Source organism: Hyla sarda, chromosome 2, assembly GCF_029499605.1.
Source record: "Hyla sarda isolate aHylSar1 chromosome 2, aHylSar1.hap1, whole genome shotgun sequence".
Lineage (NCBI taxonomy): Eukaryota > Metazoa > Chordata > Amphibia > Anura > Hylidae > Hyla > Hyla sarda.
The window spans coordinates 177,788,795-177,799,439 of NC_079190.1; positions in this window are offsets into that span (position 1 = coordinate 177,788,795).

Consider the following 10,645-nt stretch of genomic DNA (forward strand, 5'->3'; position numbering starts at 1 on the left):
TTAAAAAGAATAACTTGAACACTTTTCCACATCAAACAATGTATTTGTTGTATTATGTAACTAGCTCCCGGCGCCACCACTTTCTTTAGTTCATCACTCAAGATCTTGGGCCGTAAGGAGGATGTAGTTGATGTTCAAACTCGTGTTGTTGCATTGTCTCAATTGTTGCTGCTACAGTACTACATAAAGACATGCATTGTCATGGTGCAGATCAGTAAGCTGTTTGGGAACCCATTACACTCAGACTTTCTTGTATCCCAAGTCATCATGCATTATGGCAAATGTGGAGAAATAGCTGATATGCAAATCTACAGCAAACTAAAACACTGTTATCCATCGATCTTCTATATTCAAGGCAGCCACTCTGTCAATGTGCTCGTGTGTGTTATGTTGGTGGGTGATCGGGAAAACCATTGTCATTTATGCTTGTTTTAAACCTTTCTACTCACTCATAATCCTTTCATTCATGAACCAACATCCAATGGTGAATTTCCACAGGTCTCATTACCTCTTCCCCAAAAAAGCACACTACAGTATGTAGTTCTTAAATCTAACTCTGACACTGATTTTTTTAAATCAGCTGGTGCCAGAAAGTTGAACAGAATTGTAAATTACTTCTATTAAAAAAATCTTAATCCTTCCAGTACTTATTAGCTGCTGAATACTACAGAGGAATTTTTTTTTTTTTGGAACACAGAGCTGTCTGCTGACATCATGACCACAGTGCTCTCTGCTGACATCATGACCACAGTGCTCTCTGCTGACATATCTGTCCATTTTAGGAACTGTCCAGAGTAGGAGAAAATCCCCATAGCAAACATATGGACAGTTCCTAAAATGGACAGAGATATCAGCAGAGAGCACTGTGGTCATGATGTCAGCAGAGAGCTCTGTGTTCCAAAAAGAAAAGAATTTCCTCTGTAGTATACAGACCCTAAAAAGTACTGGAAAGATTAAGATTTTTTTAATAGAAGTAATTTACAAATCTGTTTAACTTTCTGGCACCAGTTGATTTAAAAAAAAAAAAGTTTTCCACAGGAGTACCCCTTTAAGAGCCCAGTTCTTAAGAGCCCAGTTGGCTTGAAAATAGTTAACAAATTTCATTTTTTTATATCACATTTTTGTACCCACATTCTTTTTAACAAGAGGCAATAAAGGACTGATTTTTTTTATCTAGGTGCTGGAATAGAAGTATTTTTCTCCTCTATGAAAGCCAGTTTTTTTTTTTAAATTAAATAGCTTACCTGTAAATATCTTTCCCCTGTGCTGTATATGTAATGCTGTGTTCACATAATGTTTTGGGATGTCCGCTGCCAGAATGTATGTATTATATGCAGATATATGTATTATTCTAGTACAATTTACTCTTGCACATCCGGCCAACAGTATAATATTAAAAGTCTCATAAATTGCCAGTCCTCACACGTGGTTTGTACCATCATATGCCTAAAATGCAACCTACAATACTAGGCTGCACAACTAGCAAATTGAAGTCTAGGATGCAAGAGCATATGTGCATACCTAATACTGAAAGAAGTGTGAACAGGTCCCTATCAGGCTTCACCAGACATGTGGTAGGAAAACATTCTGGCAACATACCCAAATGTAAAGTTTTGGGGATAGAGAAGGTCTGTCCACCTCGAAGGGGATGAGAATGGGGCCAACAGGTGTTTAACCGAGAAAAGGAAAGTCTATCAGCTCACCCAGTCGTCTCCAAGGTATATGAGAATGTAGCACAATACACCTGCACCAGCGGGAGCTTCGGATGATAGAAGAAGGAAAATAATACATGTATAACTGGAATAACCAGTTATACATGTTTAACCGAGAAGCCTTTTGGATATTAAATATCGAGACACGTTATCCATCAGGTCTTAAATGGGTACTCCGGTGCTTAGACATCTTATCCCCTATCCAAAGGATAGGGGATAAGATGCCTGATCGCGAGGGTCCCGTCGCTGGGGACCCCCGTGATCTTGCACGCCGCACCCCATTAGAATCAGTCAACGGAGCGTGCTGTCACACTCCTCCCATAGGCTTGCATTGAGGGGGGCGGAGCGTGATGTCACACGGGTCGGAGCCTTGATGTCACAACGCTCCAGCCCTGCGATCGTCAGTAATCAGACCCGGAGCGAACACGCTCCGGGGACTGATTTTAACGGGGTGCGGCATGCAAGATCACGGGGGTCCCCAGCAGCGGGACCCCCGCGATCAGGCATCTTGTCCCCTATCCTTTAGATAGGGGATAAGATGTCTAAGCGCCGGAGTACCCCTTTAACTATAGACATGATCTATCTTACATTTATTAAGAGTACACCTCTGTGGATAATCATATTCTGGTGATATTTCTGTTATATTCATTTACTTAGTAAGCTGTCTATGTTTTGTTCCGGTGATACGCCGTTATTTTCTCTGCTTGCTGATATGATAACATATGGGAGACATGTTTAATTAATGTAATGCCTTTATTATCTGTCGGCACTGATTGTTTATAATGTTTATAATTGACATTGATATTGCTTATTCATATGTTCGGAGTCTCATACTGAGATTGGGATTTGCATTTGGTGTTATGAATGCTAATATGAGTATTGGATAATACAGGTGCGCCCTTCCCTGTTCTACATAAAGAGATATCCCAGATCAGGAAGGGGCGATCTGGCATGTGATGTCATGTCACGTGTTGTTTGCCCGGGTATATATACCGGTTGGTGTATGTCTGTACCTTGCCAGGACTAAGACTTACTGTTAAGTCGAAATGCGTCGGAGTTTCGTTTGTGTTTTTAGTTCATTTTTTTTTACTTTTTTCACCTACTCTGACTTTTTAATGATTTTGCAATAAAGCTGGATTTTACTAATTTTCCATTGGGAGCCGGATATCCTGTTTTGTCCTTGGAATTGCCTCACCTGGAGGCCCAGCTCTAGCGTTTTCCTCCGAGCTTCCAGATTGATTCCATGCTGATGCTATCGTGTGTGCCATCCATATAGGAAGGGTGAGCTGGTCTATACACATTTTTCTTTGTTTTCTGAGACAAGCACTTGATGCAGGACCTGCCAGCTCACTGTGAACAGTGAGTGGCTGACCCAGCAAGTCCTGCATCGAGCACTCATCTCGGGGGCAGGAAGAAGAGAGAAGACGGAGGGACTGAACAAAGGTGAATGGAAGCTAGATAAGTATACTTTTTTAATATCTTCCCTCGATCACCCACCCATCCCCAGCACCTCCACCGTATTAGTTTTTTGTAACACATTGGATAACCCCTTCAAGTGTGCATTAATCATGCTAGAAGAATCTTTATTTAAAAAAAAAGAAAGAATTTTGATACCTATAAATCTTTAGCTTTTTTGTTTTGACTTTTGATGCTGAGCACAGGATTTCCTATGGACAGAGGTAACCAACTGTGCAAATGTACAGAGGACCTGAGGTGAGTGACTGCCCTCTCTGCCACTGATGGACCTGGACTGGAGCTGACTATTGCTGCATGGCAGTTACTGAGGCACCAGGAGGGGTATGGCTAGGCAGGTACATATGTTTTATTGATACAGGGGTGTGAACTTATCACTAGGGAGAATACTCCCACCTGTCTGCAGGAATTCTATGATAAGTCACCACTGAGCAGAAGAAATCGGCTGTGACTGGTGGGCCAGACTTATCTAACAAATGGGGGCTGCTGCACTACATCTAACTAACGGGGGCTGCTGCACTACATCTACTTAATGGGGGCTGCTGCACTATATCTACCTAATGGGGGCTGCTGCACTACATCTACCTAATGGGGGCTGCTGCACTACATCTACCTAATGGGGGCTGCTACACTACATCTACCTAATGGGGGCTGCTGCACTACATCTACCTAATGGGGGCTGCTGCACTACATCTACCTAATGGGGGCTGCTACACTACATCTACCTAATGGGGACTGCTACACTACATCTACCTAATGAGGGCTGCTACACCACATCTACCTAATGGGGACTGCTGCACTATATCTACCTAAAGATGGCTGCTACACTACATCTACCTAATGGGGGCTGCTGCAATACATCTACCTAATGGGGGCTGCTGCACTATATCTACCTAAAGAGGGGTTCCAGCACTATATCTACCTAAAGGGGGCTGCTGCACTACATCTACCTAATGGGGGCTGCTGCACTACATCTACCTAATGGGGGCTGCTACACTACATCTACCTAATGGGGGCTGCTGCACTACATCTACCTAATGGGGGCTGCTACACTACATCTACATAATGGGGGCTGCTACACTACATCTACCTAATGAGGACTGCTACACTACATCTACCTTATGAGTGCTGCTGCAATACATCTACCTAATGGGGGCTGCTGCACTACATCTACCTAAAGAGGGGTTCCAGCACTATATCTACCTAAATGGGTCTGCTGCACTACATCTACCTAAAAGCAGCTGCTGCACTTCATCTACCTAAGGGGGGCTGCCTCTACATGTATCTAATGGGGGCTGCTGCACTACTTCTACCTAAAAGGGTCTGCCACTACAACTACCTAAATGGGTCTGCTACAACAACTACCTAAAGGGGCTCCTGCTACTTCTACTACTGGTATCTTAAAGGGGCTGCTACTTCTACTACCTAAAGGGGAGCTGCAGCTACTACTACTATCTAAAGGGGATGATATTACTATATAAGAGAGCTGCAGCTACTACTATTACTTAAAGGGGGGGGGGGGGCTGCTACTACTATATACAAAGTAGCTGCAACTTTATAGAAGGGGGACCTAAATACAGGAAGTATCCACTACTTATAGGGAACTGCTACTACCTATGGGGAGTAACTATCTACAGGGGCACGTACCTAATGGGGCAAACTAAGTGAAGGGTGGCACCTGCGTAATGGGGGAAACCATGTGAAGGGACCTTTCTACCTACTAGAGTGACCTAACTATCTGATGGGGCGGTACCTACTCTTGCCCAACCCACTTATCTACCCACTCTACAGAGTGAGACACTAGGGGAGTTATTATTATTCTCACAGAAAAACAAAATTCACCTATTGTGTGAACCATCACAGAAAGACACTAAAAATTAACTTTTATTTGTTTCTACTAAAACAAAAAATTGATACCAACCAATTCAACGTGGTTACCCATAACCAAAAAAGGCATTAAAATGATGTTTGAACTACCAATTCCAACATGATTCAGATAGTTCAAATAAATATAAATGTAGTACATTTATGACAGCAACTTGTGCTTGTCAAGGATTGCTCCACCAATCTGGAAATTTACCAAGCCAATGTGTGCAGAAATAATCACTAAAGGATAGATGGGGGATAGGGGTGGATGGAAGGGGGGAGGACCTAGGGAGCAATAGGCCTATGGATCTGTGACATCTACCTGCTGTCCCTGATTTAAAAGTCCCTGATTCTACCCCTATACCTAGGCAGAGTTTACGCCCTTAAAAGGACAGCCCCGCTCGGGAACCTAACCCTGTTGTACCTGTACTCAACCTGGCTAGATAACAATTAGGAGGCTCTCTGTCTCACTATATATGGCTATCTAGCTATAATTGGATGGGAGAAGGAGAGACAGACCTATGGTCTTAATACCAGGTTTGATGAGCCTCCCAAAGTATGCCCAGGAAGACAGCAAAAAATAGATAATAATGCTGTGTGTGTAAACAGCCTCCATCTTATTCATACAAAGGAGAATAAGTCAATGTATGATTATTGATATCCTAATTTTTCATGTAGATCAGAAAATGTGTCCACGGGTATGTTGACAATAAAGTATGTTTATGGTCGGCACCTTCCGCCTGTTCAGAAACCCTCCCACCCTCCCCCTGACCTATTCCTATGTACCTATTACTATCCTACTTGCGGCTAGTGGTGTGCCCGAGCCGCCGTCGAGGGTACACCTAAAAGAGGGCATACCCTGGGTAAATGAAATAAGTTTCCTAGCCTGAAAAGAAAGGAAAAGAAAAGAAAAGAAAAGGGAGGGAGGGATGGGAACAGCGCACGCCAACTCGTGAGTGACAAGGCCTGGCCTGAGCTATATAGCGGAGGCTACAGGCCCCTCCCATAAACCCAGGCTGTCTCTCAGCCTTTTACTTATGGTCGGCACCTTCCGCCTGTTCAGAAACCCTCCCACCCTCCCCCTGACCTATTCCTATGTACCTATTACTATCCTACTTGCGGCTAGTGGTGTGCCCGAGCCGCCGTCGAGGGTACACCTAAAAGAGGGCAAAAAACCTCATGTCATAGGAAAGTAGTTTATTCAGAAAACCAGAGACTTTACAGCACAAATCATCTCATCTTGCGGATCATGCACATATGATGCGAAACACCCTGACCTCCATCTGCCTAGTCTCTTGATTACATGCACTGGGACGTGATTGCTGGAGGCTGCCGAAGCTGCCCCTATTCTAAAAGAATGACCTGAGAAATGCGAAGCCTCAACTCCTAACGACTTTAGTAAGGACCGTAGGTGAGAAACGAAAATGGTAGTGGTAAGCGGTTTGACTGGAAAGGGTAGTAACGGATCTTGAGGGGAAGTGGTTCCCCGAGTGGCCATGAAATCCCTGAGAACCGTTACCGGACACCACTCGTGTCCCGTGGCATAATAGGGAACCCTCGTGTGCCCCAAAGATGTTTTAGTGGATGCCAATATCAAGTGAGCATGCTTGGGGAAGATGTGTAGCTGCTTAACCTGTAAGGAACATTTCCCTACATGAGAACTGGTAAATTCTCCTGGTCGGAGAAAACCATAAAATGCCAGGTATATGGCTGCTTTCAGCACACTACTGCGTAACCTACCGAAAGGACTAGTGTCAAGGAGGTCAGACAGTCGTCTGAATAGAGGCCCTGAAATCGGCAGTCTCTGATGCTCTGAGATAGGTCGGGACTTCTGTACCCCCCTGAGAACTGAACGGACCGCATGCGCCGAAAATATGGATGCTGCTCCTGGGTTCTCCAAGGCTAAATAGTGCTGCACCCCTGCCAGATATTGCTTGATTGTGTTGTGACTTAACTTAAGGTCAGAGTGGCAAAAACCCACAAATATAAGGATGTAGGAAATAATGTCTTGGTCCTGTTGAGGAAATCGACTCTTGAATTCGCCATAAACCCTCCAAGCACGAGCATGCGCCTTTGCGGTGTTCTTTGATAAGGCTTTATTGCTCAAATCTTTAGCTATACATTTCAGTCGATTGTATTCAACATTAGATATGCAAGCGGCGGCACTGGTGTGGCGGCTGTGTCCGCCCCAGGCATGACCTGAAAGAAAAGGTTCATATTATTTCGTGATAACGCATCTGCTGCCACATTCTTCTCCCCCTCTAAATGTACACATGTAATATGAAAGTCATGCGTCAAAGATAACCATGTCAACCTACGCGCAAAAGACATGATGACGGATGATCTAGACCTCCCTTTATTGACGATGTCTACTACTGCAGAATTATCCGAATATACCGAGACTGACCTTCTTCTCCAGAACTTGCCCCATACAAAAGCAGCTGCCACTATGGGAATGATTTCGAAGAGTGCTGATGTGACAGAAAAGTTCTCAAACTGCGCCACTTCCTCCGGCCATGGACCCGCCAGCCAGTGGGATTCCCAGATTGCTCCGAACCCTGCAGGTGAGGCATCCGAGAATATGCCGATCACGTGACTACCCGTGACCGGGGTGAAAAAAGACACTCCGTTCCATGAATGGAGGAACTGGCGCCACATTCTCAAGTCCTCCATCGCATCATCACCTAGGTAAATCGTATCTAGCTGATCACGGGCTGAAGAAAGTAAGGCTAATAACCTAGCAACAAAAGAACGCCCCTGGGGAATGATGCGGGTTGCAAAATTAAGCATGCCTAACAATCGCTGCAATTCTACTCTCGTACAACGATGGTTCGTCATGAAGGCTTCCATTACCTGCACTATGCGTGTTATCTTGTCCAAGGGTAACCTGGCTTCCATTTTTACTGTATCCAAAATGACGCCCAGGAATGTGATAACCTGGCTAGGCCCTTCCATTTTTTTCTCAGACACTGGTACTTGAAGAATATCAAAGAGCCCCTTAACATTTGCCAAACCCACCGGAGCCCCGATGGGTGGTTCAATGACAAGAAAATCATCAAGATAATGGATTACTTTGGGACAGCCTACCACTGCCTCCAAAATCCAATGCAGGGCTACTGCAAATTGATTGAAGAGCCAGGGACTGCTCCTTGCCCCAAACGTAAGTTTGGTGGCAAAATAGTGATTTCCTTGCCAGCGAATCCCGTACCATTTCCAAAGCTCCGGATGAATGGGCAGTAATTTAAATGCGTCTGCTACATCCGCTTTGGAAAGCCATGCTCCCGTCCCCAACTCGATGATAACCTGAATGGCCTGGTCTACCGAGGCGTACTTCATGGCGTACTCCACGGACGGAACCAACACATTTAAACTGGGGATGTTGCAAGAATGAGGTGCTGAGAGGTCATAAATTAAACGTTTTTTATTGGAAAATTTCCCTATTACCACTCCAACTGGGCTGATGCGCCATGAGTCAAAAGGAATCTCCGAGAAAGGACCTATGACGAAGCCCTTCTGTACCTCTGCCTGAATGAGCGTGGTGACAGTGTCCGGATCCCTTATTGCCGACTGCAGGTTGCCACACGTGTGAGGCTGCTGTGGCACTGCTATCAAGCCTGTGTGGAAACCGCATTGGAATCCCTGCAAGAGCCACGAAACCCAGGCTGGGTCTGGGTGCTGCCGCAGGAACTCGGACAAAGTCTCCACATTCACCACGCTTAGTCAGGCGTTCCTCTGCGGGCACTGGGTTTTCGGGTGCGCCCTGAAACATTGGGAACAGACATGCAGCAATCTACATTGAGAATAATTACATGTTGACCAATTATAATTATTACATACTTGTGCTCTACCTAAATACTTAATAGGTCTACCCAGCTTGTCCACACCCGCAGAAGGTTTCTGCTGAAACCCTGTGGGCGAACTTGTGCCTTTGCCACCACTGGAAGATGCTTGCTCATTCTCCCGCCCGCACCATGCGGTGGTGTGGGCAATAGAATTGCAATTAGCACATGCCGGGGCTTTGAGTCCCGCAAAGTGACGGCAAAACAGCTCTGTGTCGATCTCCGCCCAGTCAGTTTTGTGCTGAAACTGAAACAGAGCTGCCGCGGCCTTAGCTGCAAAAGACAGATGATAGTCATAAAAAGCCGTGCCCCCGTACTTGTGGCCTAAATCAGTGAGTTTGTACAGATAAATGTCAAGTTCCTCTCTACGATGCGGATGAGCTGAACAAATTACGTCACGATGAACACTGAAAGCCAGCATGAATTCCGGCAGCGTAAGTTTGCGGGTTAATCGAACATCCTTGCTCTTAAGAATGACAGACACCTCGCCGCACGCAAAAGTCTTGCTGTCTGCCAAATCCTGTGAAGCAATGAGAAGCGAGGCCAAGTTCACGTCTTTACCTTCCAGAATATCCTTGCGGATACTCTGGGGTATGAAATGAGCCGGGAGCACCCGGGGTGATATACCAACAGTACCTGAGACCTTGGACTGAGAGTGGGTTGCGGCCCCTGATCCTGCCATGGATGCGACCTGCGATGAACCGTCTGCAGGCATGATGGCCTGCCCGCTTGCTGATGCTGTACCCGCTGCGGTACCTGCCGTAACCACCGAAGCCAATTTGGATTCCATTGAATCCATCCTTTGCCCGAAATCCGACATGGAAGAGGAGAGACCTCCCATCATACCACGCAGCTGCGTAAGCGCTGCCTGGATGGAAGACAACTGGTCTCCCTGCTGACTAGGCCCTGGATCTTCTGCCACCATGATACGATATAATTCCGCTTTTCTAGCGGTAGCCGGGAACGGGACCCCACGTCTACGTAGCTCGGCCGAAATCTTGGGAATGGTCCAATTCCTGTAGGATACCGAACTGCCGTGTTCCGAGGCCCTGGACGGCGTCTCTGGTATCGACATCTGATCCTCAATATCCGACCCGTGCGACATGTCTGCGAGATAAACCCCGAACACCCCCCCCCCGACAAGACATGAATATGCGTATTTAACGCCTGCCATCTATGCCCTCACCCACGTGGTGACCACACCGTGTCAAATCACATACCTTAACCTTCCTGTATCTGTAAATAAAACACAATTAAGCCGGACGATCTGCGTACGGGGCGAAACACTCCTGCCAGTCTCCAGCGGCTTATCCAGAGACCGCCTGTTCCGCCCCATAGGGGCAACGCATCACCGAGCCAAACCGCGCCACTATGCCTGTAGCCGTGACAGGACTTTCAAGCCCCACCTGTAGCCGTGACAGGTATTTAGCGAAACGTAACGAGAATCCGAAAAAACGTGATCGGACTGCAACTCACTTCCCGAAGCCGTGTCGGGAACCCGCCACCATATCTATGTCTTACGTGCCTCCAACCCTGTATCAGATTCACCCCCCCCCCCCCCTTATGATAATTGTAACAGACCTTAAGCTACCCCGCTACCGGAATGCCATAATAATACCTAAAACCACACCGCGTGAGATCACACACTGACCTACAAATCCTCTCTGTATACCCACCTTATCTGCTGTACACCGACCGTCACTGACTTCAGTACTTGATCACCTATGCATGGCCAAGCTTACATTACTACTGAAC